Genomic DNA, 13052 nt, shown 5'->3' with positions numbered 1-13052 from the left:
TTTCATATGACTGTAAAGTGCTGGAGCTGCTGGGTAGGTTGATGGAGTGTGACCAAGAAGGATCAAGAGACCTGGCCACCACTGGGGGAGTCAGCAGGAACAGGAGCAGAGGATTTTTTCTACATTGTTTGGAGGATGCTGCCCAGTGCAGGCAGAACCAGCAGTGCCTGGTGGGGATGTGTGAGTGCAGCTGCCCTAACAGCTCTCCACCTGGCAGCACCCAGCTTCCAGCAGGCCCCTGGCCTGTCAGTCTGGAATATAGGAAAGTCCAAGGTCAGGCACAGCTCTGAGATCTGCCTGCCTCGCACAGGAACTCCAGCTCTCTAAGGACCCTTTGGTCCAGCCTGCTCATTGTGCAAGGTTGCTGCAAGTGTGACTCTGTCTGTCTCTTCATCCTCCCGATGAATTCTGCACTTTCTTCACCTCTGCTTTAGTAGACTACTCTCACTGAAAATTAAATGGAGAGAAACTTGTATCTGTTTATTCCTTGGACAATAGTGGTAAATGGATAGAATAAATAAAGTTAGGCATCTAAGGTCTCTAAAAAAGAAAGACAGTCTTTTTGGACTGCGAGTCAGTGGAAATGTGAAAGCTGCTTAGATGGGGACTCCGAAAAGAAACTTAACCAATGTTCACTGAATTACTGCCTGCACAGAACTTTATTTTTCCTTCTCTTTATTGCCTTCTAACCTCAGCATCGAGTAATTTGATTATTCCAAAATACCAGTAGTCAATGTGGGTAAGGTAATAGATTTTCTCTCCTCTGTCCTAATTGAGGGATGGGTCAGAAATAAAGTCACCTTATTCTTCACATCACTTGAAGGTGAACATGGTTAGGAAGAAAACGGATCGTTTTCCAATACTTCAGTGTTTTGCACTTTGTAGTTCAGCAGATTCCCTGCTGGCCTGATTAAAAGAAACTGAAGAAATAAGTGGTTGATTTTGGGAATTAAACTGTAAGTCTGACGTAATGTCTCTCTTGCAGTTTTCCACTCGGATGGAACAATTAGTTCATTATTGCTTAACAGCTTGTTTTCTACAAAAGTGTTATCTGATGAAATTTTAAAATTCTCTTTCAAACTGCTTCAAGAAGCTATTTTGTTTTACAAAAGCTCCCAGTATTTAACGGTTTGATGGCTCAATTCTACAGGAAACCCAGATACTGAAAGGCAGTTACAACATGAGGCATTATGTGAAAGAATTTAAATAATGTCTTAATTGTTAAATGAAATCTCAAGCACTGAGATCTTGTGGCTTACACTATACTTTCTGAGTTAATTATATTCCAAATCATCACATTCCTTTGTAAATGTGCATTTAATCCATTCCAGGAAAAAATATTTTTAAAAGTTTTTCAGGAGGAACAAATCCATGTTTAATTGATTTAAGAGTAATTGTGTAACTCCCAAAGAAGCAAACTCAAAAATATGTAGTGACATCTGTTTACATTTAAGCAAAAAGTCCTTTGATGCCAGAGACTATATGACTTTTATAAGATCTCTGGTGCAGTCACAGATTTCAGTGGAAATTTGGTCTGTAAGTAGCCTTCAGGAACTGACATTATGTTTATTTATTCAAGAAATATTTTCCTTTGCATTCTTATGGATGAATTAATCAAAGACTGTAATATTTACAGGTAATATGAGGTACAGCTGGTAAATTTATGCTTTATAGAAATATAGAATACCTCTGTGGCTGGACAATGGCAATTATCACTTAAATTCACCTTTTGGATGTTTTCTGATATTAAGTGAACTTGCATTCACCTTGGAAAGGGTTTAGAGAGAAATTTTTATAACCTGACGGGTAACTATATTTAGCTTAATGTTTTATTTGAAGGAAAATCAGAAATAAAGTCTTATTTTTTTATTAATCATCCGCTTTTATTGATTAGAAGAAGAAAGGAAGGGATAGAAAAAAGATTAACCTTTAGCAAATGAATCTTGAAAATCACATTTAAAAGAAAAAAAAATAAAATAGGTAAGACCAAACAGACAGTCTAGATCAAATAGATCAGGAGTAATTACCAGTATTCTTTCTGTTCACCTCATTTAAAGTATAAACCATAATACAAATAGAATTTTTCAGTCTGTAATAAGGGACAGACACTACCAGAAGTAGCAGATAGGACAAATTAGTATTTTAAATGATAGTTTGGAGGATGCAGCAGTTATGAATTAGGTATTAAATTATTCAGCATTCTAGGGATGAAGAGGGCTGTAATGCAATGTTTGTTCTACATATGAAATTATTTGTTAGCTGCTAATGTCACATGAAACAGGAATGACTTTTGTCCCAGGTTGCATGAGAAGGGCAAGGTATGAGGGGTGCAAAGAAAATGAAAACAAGTTTTACCCATTATTAAAAATCAATCACTTACTTACAAAATGCTCTTTAAATAACAGGATTGTGGACAAAATTGCATAATTGAGGCTGTTTGCTTGTTTATATTTCAGGGGCCACGTGACTGATACAATTAGGCTATACACTAATCAGACAATTCTGTAAGGTTGTCTGAGACATCTTTCCAGAGGGACTTAAAAAAGGGATCAAAAGTCAAATTTCGAAGATGACTTTGACCCTCCCCCTCATTCCTGTAGCATTAAGCCTCTAAGTAGGGAATTATGGCACCCACATAATATAAACTCAAAGTAACATTGAAGTGCCTATTTATTTTGGAGGATCTTGATTTAGGGTGCCTTAATTTGGAATCCTAAATGAAGTCCTTAAGAAACAAAGCTTTTAGAAGACTGATAAATGGTACAGACTGCCATGCATAGATTTTAAATGGTGACACTCAGCACAGAATCTCAGTTTTGTATTACCTATATATCATGTTTAAGAATAGGGTAGAAGACCAATATTGTTGGAACAGATTGCCCAGAAAGTCTATGGCAACCCCATCCTTGGAAACAGTCAAAAGCCATCTGGACACAGTCCTGGATAACCAGCTGTAGATGACTCTGCTTGATTAGAGGGTTGGACCAGATGACCTCCAGAGGTCCATTCCAACTTCAGCCATTCTGTGATTCTGAGATTCTCTAAACAAAAAGCTACAAAGAGCCAGGAATAGGCAACAGTGAAGGCAGGATTTTTGGACACTACTGGCATGTGGAAGATATAGGTTTGTGTGCCCTTCAGTTGGGTAACCTCTCTCCAGCTTCATTGAATAACCAGGTTCGACTGGGAAAGAAAGTAGAGATTGACAGTGCAATAAGGCAGGTTCAGCCTCACCTCCATCTCTGGAAAGATGATAGAAGAACTTATTCTGGGGGTTATCAATAAGCATGTGGAGGAGAAGAAGGTTATTGGGAGTGGTCAACATGGATTCACCAAGGGCAAATCATGCCTGACCAATCTGATAGCCTTGTACGATGGTATGACCTGCTGGGTAGATGAAGGGAGAGCAGTGGGTGTTGTATACCTTGACTTCAGCAAGGCTTTTGACACCATCTCTCATAACATCCTCATTAGCAAGCTTAGGAAGTGTGGGTTGGATGAGCAACCTGCTCTAGGTGATCCTGCTTTAGCAGGTGAGTTGGACTAGATGATCTCCAGAGGTCCCTTCCAACCCCTACCAGTCTGTGATTCTGTGAATTTTAATGTTTGAATCACTTTTAAAGAATGAAAAAATATTATATTTAAAACTTTGGCAGTTTGAGGAGTTGTTCGTATCTTCTCCATATACAGCTACATATATTTCATCATATCGAGTTTCAGTTATTCTTTTGTTTGTTTGTTTTTCTTTGGTATAAGAGATAATTCTACTATTTAGTGTACTTTTTTACATATTGAGTTTACTAATCACATCTAATCCATGTTCCTTGTCTTATAATTCTTGCTTGCTGTTCTTGTTGTTTTTCTAAGTAACAGACCAAATCAACTCTGCCCTATGAACAGAGAGATGTCCTCTACCTTCTTCTAACCTATATGCATTAAGCTGTGTGTGATAGTTTTGGGCAGGTATCAGTCTGTTGACCAATCTTAAAAACTAAGCAAGCTATGTTTCCTTCAACCAAAAGGTCAGAAACAAAAGTAAGTAAACCCTACGTTGAAGACAATGTAAGTGCCACTTGCTTCCCTGCTCCTTTTCGCTATTTCAGCATGTTTGGTTTCAAGTCACTGGGCAATATGAGAGTTTCTGAGTATTGAGCAACTAAAATATTGAAAATGCTGTTTGGTACTAATGTGCATTGTTTTTTCTGTATCACTCTTCTGCCCTTCTCATAAGCCTTAGGGCAAGATCATGTCTGTCTCCTGCTCCCTGACTATCTCTACAAATTACTTGGCAGCTTGTGGTCACCTAACTGTGAAGTAATATTGTACCAGTGTGGCCCTCTGTCAGATACACGTTCAACATATTGTTCTCAACTGGAAAAGCTTTAGGCAATCAGTATGTGATAGTACATAGTACATCACGGGTTAGAACATTTCCATTTAATACCACTTCCAGCTATTGCTTCAGCTGTTGCTTTAGGTTTATTTTGCGGCCTGTTCTCACAAATTTCTTATTGCAGCTATTCTGCCCTTCTTCTTATGGTAACCTAACACAGCGTATATCTTTAAGCATACTAAATGCATTGAATAAAGCTGTTTGATACATCCTGAGAAGCCTCTTAATTTATTTCTTAAATGTGTGACAGAAAAAAGAAAAACCTGAAATAACTCTAGTGATAAGCTGTTCATTTTGTAAGTTGATGGCTATGTATTTTAAAGCAGGTCAATAAAAAAATAAGCTAATGTTGAAGAATACTGCAGAGGATTGTTTACCTCATGTTTTCATGTATAGTGTTTGTTGACACAGACTAGGTCTTCCTCCTTTGCAGAGATGATGTATGCAAGATAAAAATTTGACTAAGTAGTTCTCCCATAATAATTCTGTCCTGGAAATAGTAAGTTATCTGGAAATGTAAATAGGGATTTTTAAGGTTTGGGGTTTTTTTAATTGTTGTTGTTTGGGGTTTAGTACTTTTGTATACTTTTTTTTAAAGCAAGGATTTGGAAAGGGTAGGGAAGGAAGTGTACAAGGATCAAGATAAACACAAAGTCAGAATTTAAAATTGCCACTAGAGATCATTGTGCTCTGGAAATAGAATTACACTGTTGTCCTGTTTTCAGTATGATATGAATTAATGTATCAGTCTTTATTCTAGTGTTTATACATGCCAAAAATAAGTAGCTATTTTTCTGCGTACTAATTGAAAAAAAGGATCAATTTTAAGGATCCAACAAAAAGTAAGAGGAGGTATGACTTTCTGTATTAGTATTTATATTGCATATTTCATTATCAGGAAGAAAATAATGAAAAAAAATCTTGCAGATAAAATTGGGGGGGAGGGTATTTTTATGTATAGAATTGGTTTTTATATTGTTTACTTCTTTTTAAAGTTATTTATTTCTGCTATTTTCGAGTTACACATCCCACATTTGACCTTACTTCACTGAAATTTAGAAATATCGTCTGAAAATTAATCTAGTTCATGGCATGCAAGTGAGGAGGTATACATTTTAATTATTATTTACACTTATTCTTTCTTTATTTAATTGTCTAGATTTCAGTGTTGAATTTTGATAGAGATCAAAAGTTTTATGATGAGCTGAGACAGAGAGCTTCATGTGACTCTGTTCTTATTTTAATGAGTATCTTCAAAAGACCATCTGTGGCAGCACCAAATCCAAAATAAGTCATAGACAAAACTAATTAGCTAAAATAATCTAATTAGCTAAAATAATGTCAGGTCTTGTCTTGGTTATATTACTAAAAGAGAAATTGTAACACATACCATACTGAGCACCATTCAAGCAAGCAGAGATTTTATTCCAAGTTAACTGCAGGTTTTAAAGTTGGAGCACGTTATAATGAGTTTCTGAGAAGACAGTACAACATGAATTTTTAAAGCATTTAATGCATCTCCTTACAGTTATATGCAGAGCTTTAAAATCTCATGTATTGAAGTTGCTGTGGTGCAGTTCTTCCAGTGATCCACCCTTAACAATTATGTTGTGGTTTAAGCCTAACTGGGAACTAAGCACCACACAGCTGATTGCTCACTCCCCTCTGATGGGATGGGGAGAGAATTGGAAAGGTAAAAGTGTGAAAAATCCTTGGTTGAAATAAAGACAGGTTAATAGGTAAAGCAAAAGTCATGCACACAAGCAAAGCAAGACAAGGAATTCTTTAACTACTTCCCATGGGCAGGCAGGTGTTCAGCCATCTTCAGGAAAGCAGGGCTCCATCACGGGTAATGGTTACTTGGGAAGACAAATGCCATTACTCCAAATGTCCTCCCCCTTCCTTCTTCCTCCTCCAGCTTTATAAGCTGAGCTACATACATCATATGGTATGGAATATCCCTTTGGTCAGTTGAGGTCAGCTGTCCCACCTGTGTCCCCTCCCAACTCCTTGTGCACCCCCAGCTACTCTCTGGTGGGGTGGGGTGAGGAGCAGAAAAGCCCTTGGCTCTGTGTAAGCACTGCTCAGCAGGAACGAAAACATCCCTGTGTTATCATCAACACTGTTTACAGCATAAATCCAAAACACAGCCCCATACTAGCTACTATGAAGAAAAGGAACTCTATGCCAGCCAAAACCAGCACACATTATCAGAAAACATCTATAAATGAGCTGTGCAATTTAAGCTGTGTTGAGTTATTGAGTCATGAGCAACCTATGAACTGTATTATTACAACACTGTACAGAGGCATACACTCTCAAACTTGTGCTCCTGCATATGCAAATTCTGCATTCTTAGATGCCCCCCTTATAAGTCAATTTATAGATTGATGGGTAAAAGATATTCTTGGAATTTGAGAGAGATGTAAGTATCATCAGGTTGGCTGGAGCTTGCATTTTAAGTTCTGTGAAAATTTTCGGATCAGTTGGTTTTACAGAAGAGAGGTCTACGTTTTCTAATTAATGCTTTGTGTTTGTTATAAGCATTTGGGGCTGAAATTCCTGCAGGTTTTGATTCAGTAAGTGTGTGGGGCATCACTCTGTAAATGCGAAGATCAGTCTCTTTTAGCAGCATTGGTGGTACTAGACCTAGTGTCAGTTCTATTCAGTAGATTCATACTAGTTTTCAATTGAAATCAGCAGATGAGAACTCTGCTCCAAGTTGAATTAAATCCAAAGAATGAAATTGAATCCAAAGTGGTGATATTCAGAATAAACTCTCTAATCACCAAGTACTGGATAAACGTAGGTCACCACTACCATCTTCTCTGAAAGATCCTGTTCATCAGGGGAAGAAGCTTACATTAGAGGTTGATTGCTGGAGATGAGAAAAGCAGGAGAACACCTAATGTTTTTATTCTAGTGAAGATTTAAAGTCTCTATTTCCACACTCGGAGACTGTGGGCAGTCTGGAAGTATAAGGAATCTTATCAGCAGAAAATGTAATGCTAGGGCCAAATAACCAGGAGTGAGAGCAGTTACACTGTATGCCTAATGGATTAAACTTTGCAGCTATCATTCTTTTTTGAGACATCCAAAAGAGTCATTCACCTTCTGCTGAAATAATTCAGACCTCGGACTGTGCCAGAAATAAAGAAAATTATATCCAGCTCCAGTTCTGGGATGGTTTCATATCCACATTTCTCGGAGCAGGATGTTAACCACCAAGTCATATGATGTTCTGGACAGAGCTGCTCCGGATACCCTTGATTAACTTGCTCTTTTTTTGCAATAATTTCATAATGGAGATGAAGGGCAAAATTATTGGGCAGCCTCATTTCAGAACTTTCTTGAGCTTTAGACTGGAATGATTATCTAATATCAAACATATACAGCACAGAATAAAAGAAAGAACAATTTGTTTTAGAAGGGTCTAAATTTTAAGACTAGTCTTCCTGAAAAATTTGAATTATCAGATTTTATTAGCTATATGCCTATTATAGTATCATAGCTTTGATGCAAAATAAGATGAGACTCTGGTTTAAAAATTCTATGTAGTTATGAAAGCTGCATTACCATATAGAAAATTATCAGCATTGTTTCTGAAAAGAGTCTTTTCCTCTTAACAATTATTTCTGTGATAAAGCAAACACTTTTCATATTCTGAAAGAAAAATCTTTGCTATTCTGACATTTTTTAAGTATAAAGATAGAACTCTGAAATCATCAGACTCAGTGCTGCAGAATCCGCTTATTTTCCAGTCAGAGCTACACGTATTTGTACTGTTAAATGGATTCAATAAATCTATTTCTACTAACTGTAAGAATTATTTCACGAGGTAACATATTCTGCACCTGCTGTCTTGATAGTAATTTTTATATTGCTGTAGTCCATCAGCACCTCATATTACTATGCTACTATATTTTTTTTTTTTTTTCTGTAATAATTCAAAATGACATAATGGAAAAACTAATTATAGGCATCAGAGCTATTTTATGCTACTTTTTCTAGTACAGACACCTTCCCCTGTGTGCAAAACTGTAGTAATTAGTTTTGGTTTGTTTTCTCCCTCATCTGGGAGTTAGCAGGAATTTGACCATAACTAATAAGTGCATGATTAGTTTAGAACCTTTTAATCCATATACTCCTTTCTACTGACATCCCTAATAATACTTCTAGAGGCTCTACTGGGATTCTGAGTGGTGTAATCATGTTAATACAATCACAAATTACATTCTAGTAATCCTGCATTTATTAAAGAGGATTCCCATTAGAAGAATAAATGTAGCTAGTCTCACACTTCGCAGATTTCTAGAAAAAATAAGTAACTTGCTTGAGGTCTCCAACTCTTTCCATGGGTTCACTAGCATTTTCATACAAATGAAAGATTTATTCAACGTAGCCAAAAACACACTGAACTTAAATGTGATTTCTATTCCCATGGTCATATATATATAACAACACTTATTTATAATAATTTAATGATTTTGGAGATAATTACATAAAGGTCTGATTTGATGAGGTCATTCTCAGATCTGTTTCAAGTCAGAATGAAAGGTTTCATGTATCATTGTTGCCATATGTCAGCATTCATAATATATAGCTAAGACCAGGAACCTCCATGCTCTTAGGTGTAGAAAAATACAATGAAAGAATGTCCTTGCACTCAAAAGTTTAGAATGGAAAAAGAAAAGCTAGTCACTTTACAGATAGGAGATGAAGAAAAGAGAGACTAAAAGTGGCTCACGCAAGGTCAAGCAATGAGCCTAGAACAGGAACAGAAACACACTTAACCATAAAATTATGTAACAAGTGTTTATGAGAGTAAAATCAATTTGAACATAAGGTTTATCACTAGGTATTCCTTCTGTGCAAATATAGTAATAGCAGTTAGGTATTAACTTGAGTAATTTTAACTGCTGTTATATAGCACATACTAGCTAGGGAATTGACAGTTTTGATTAACTAATAAATCAAGAAATATATTTTGATTAAATAATAAAAAAATTCTGATTTAAAAAAAAAAGTATATGAGAAAGGGTAGAAGCTTTTTTTTATTGAGTACAGTGAGGACAACCAGGTGATCAAGCCCAGTCAGCTTGGGTTCATGAAACACAGGTCCCGCTTGACTGACCTGATCTCCTTCTATGACAAGGTGACTCAGTGGATAAGGGAAAGGCTGTGGATGTTGACTACCTGGACTTCAGGAAAGCATTTGACATCATTTCCCACAGCATTCTCCTGGAGAAACTGGCTGCTTATGGTTTGGACAGCTACAGTCTTCACTGAGTGAAAAGCTATCTGGATGGCCAGGACCAAAGAGTGGTGGTGAATGGAATTAAATTCACTTGGCAACTGATCACAAGTGGTGTACCCCAGGACTCAATATTGGGGCCAGTGCTCTTTAATATCTTTATCAATGACCTGGATGAGCGAATTGAGTGCACCCTCAATAAGTTTGCAGATGGCACCATGTTGGGCAGGAGTACTGGTCTGCTTGAGGGTTGGAAGACTCCTACAGAGGTACCTGGACAGGCTGGATCAATGGGGTGAGGCCAACTGTATGAGGTTCAACAAGGGTCAGTGCCAGGTCCAGCACTTGGGTCACAACAATCCCATGCAATGCTACAGGCTTGGGAAGAGCAGCTGCAAAGTTGCCTGGCTGAAAATGACCTGGGCGTGTTGGTCAACAGACAGCTGAATGTGAGCCAGCAGTGTGCCCAGGTGGCCCAGATGGCCAACAGCATCCTGGCTTGTATCAGAAATGGTGTGGCCAGCAGGACTAGGGAAGTGATTGTCCCTTGTACTCGGCACTAGTGAGGCTGCACCCCGAGCACTGTGTTCAGTTTTGGGCCTCTCACTACAGGAAAGACATTGAGGTACTAGAGCATGTCCAGAGAAGGGCAATGAAGCTGGTGAAGGATCTAGAGCACAAGTCTTATGAGGAGCAGCTGAGGGAACTGGGGTTGTTTAGCCTGGAGAAGAGGAGGCTGAGGGGAGACCTTGTAGATCCCTACAACTACCTGGAAGGAGGTTATAGTGAGGTTGGTGTTGGTCTCTTCTCCCAACTAAGAAGTGATAGGCCAAGAGGAAATGGCCTCAACTTGTGCCAGGAGAGGTTTAGATTGGATATTAGGAAAAATTTCTTCACTAAAATGTTGCGAAGCATTGGAACAGGCTTCCCAGTGAAGTGGTTGGGTCACCATCCCTGGAGGTATTTAAAAAAAGATGTGTAAACATGGCAGTTAGGGACATGGTTGAGTGGTGGACTTGGCAGTGTTAGGTTTACAGTTGGACTCGATGATCTTAAAGGTCTTTTTGAATCTAAATAGAAATGATTCTAAATGAAAATGAAATGAGAAGTTGGCCAAGTAAAAAACTGAATAACTGGTGAAGGTATTAGTAATTTTTACAGAAAATATTTTCAGTCCAAATGTAGATATATATTGAAATTATCTTGATTAGATGTGCAAAGTAATACTGTATTCCATTTTCACTACCACAGTGCATTACTATTGCACCATACAGTACACTTAATGAGTTATTTGATCACTCTTACTGAAGAAGCTACTTCATCGTAATGTTACTATGGCTTTAATGTTACTATGGCTTTTTTGGCACATCATCTAAGAAAGCTTGATTTCAATTCTAGAATATATTGGATTTTGTTCTAGGAATACTTTCAACACTTTCTTTTTTTTTCCCCACCCCTGTGGAAGAGCAAACAATCAAGAATATGACAGTTCTCTGTGTGTGTGTGTGTGTGTGTATGTGTGATGTTCCTTGAACTAGGCTGACTTGACATCTAGTGAAGAAAATGCAATCAAAGGGGACATGTGTCCTCCAGAGTTCAAGCAAAGCCAAGACATTCCTGAGTCCTGTCCTGGTAGATGCTTTTACCTTGGGACAGCACTGTGCCACTAGGTAATAGACTACTGGTGAATCATTCTGATGAAAATGAAATCACCTTTTCTTTCTCTTTACTCATAATTGATCCAATCATTGGACTTAGAGTGTTGAAAAGAACTCTGAATATTTAAGGCAGGCATAGACTAATTCTTAAGAAAATGTGCTTATTTAGAAAGAATTTGTATTGCTTTGTCAGTTCAGGATGTTGGTATCAGCTCTTCTTCAACTTTTATGCCACAGAGGGAAAGAAAATCATATAATTATTCCTCCTTAAGCAAAGGAGGAATAATTTGCTGAAATTCATCGCCTTATTCCCATATCTTCTATGACAATAGAGGAATACTGACATGAGAGATATGAAAGCAATTTTTATTTCTTTTTAAGGAAGGATAGTCTAGGCCAGTGTCACAAACCAGTAAATTACTTGTACCAGTAATGAATTGGGGTTTTTTCCATTTTTATTTAATCACTTCAAGAGACTGGAAATTCTGCTGGTTATAGAACTACTCAAATACTTCTGTAAGAATACCCCTAATTGTACCCAGGAAGAAACTGTCAGCAGAACAGGAAAGTAAACCATGCTAATGCACAGAAAAATTAACAGGTATATAGAATTCCTTAACTCCACTCCCAGTCATGTTTATTTATATACAAAGTATTCCTGCTGCCTAGAAATAAAATAAAATAAAATAAAATAAAATAAAATAAAATAAAATAAAATAAAATAAAATAAAATATAATATTTCCTCAGTCTCATAACTTTGGTCACCAGGAGACATGGACTTGATGCTAAGCAGTGACCTAGTGATATTTCCCTTGTAGTTATTTTTCAGCTACTTATGAAATTACTTTTACATGAGAGAGTATACTGTAATGTTCCAGCACTGGGCTGTGCCTAACTGATATAATTAAGTCATGTTTATCAATTTAGACGATGATTTGGCTTTAGGCATTACCACTTCTCTGTGAATGGGTTTTCGTTTATCTCTCAAAAGACTCGCAGTTTAGCTGCAGGTCTGGTTTCCATTCTTCACTGATATTTCCCGATTTTGCAGATCTGTTTGATACATATAAACTGTGAGATTTCAGTGAGTCATCTGCAAAGCTGTTTCATACACATTTCCTCCAGAATCTCTCATAAACAGATGTGTGTCAAATTGCTCAGTATTAATATTGTATGTCTCTTACACATAAAGACCTCAGGAAATCAGAAACAAAATACAGATGAGCAAAACTAATGTTTCTGAAATTCTGTTTCTGAAGGGACACTAGATTATTTTTAGAGAAACTCTTGAATAGCCTTGTTTGTTTTAAGTAATCATAATAGTGGTGCTGCAAAACATCAATCATAAATATTCATTTCTTACCATTTCCCCAGAAGGTACTTCTACTTCACTTCCTATTTTTCAGTCTTCAGTGATGCCTTTAGAATTACAGAGGGTATAGGTACCCTCTCTGCACCAGCAATTTAAAATAGCATTGCTATCATTAACATGCTGAAAAATAGCAATTTGTGGAAGGAGAAAATATTGATGAAACTAGATTTTTTTTTTTTTTTTTTTTGCAATAGTGATTATTCTAAAATACCCCAAACGTGAGGAACTGAGTGACCAATTTCTCTGTTCACTACTGTGAACTCATTTCAGAGCATCTAGCCTCCAACTTCTCTTCAGAAACTTTTGCCCTGAATGTTTCCTCCTTACTTGGTTCTTCTTCTCCATACTCTTGCAAACTCTTGGAAAGCAATGGG

Source organism: Balearica regulorum, chromosome 2 (assembly GCF_011004875.1).
Source record: "Balearica regulorum gibbericeps isolate bBalReg1 chromosome 2, bBalReg1.pri, whole genome shotgun sequence".
Taxonomy (NCBI): domain Eukaryota; kingdom Metazoa; phylum Chordata; class Aves; order Gruiformes; family Gruidae; genus Balearica; species Balearica regulorum.
Note: the sequence above shows the minus strand (reverse complement) of the source record.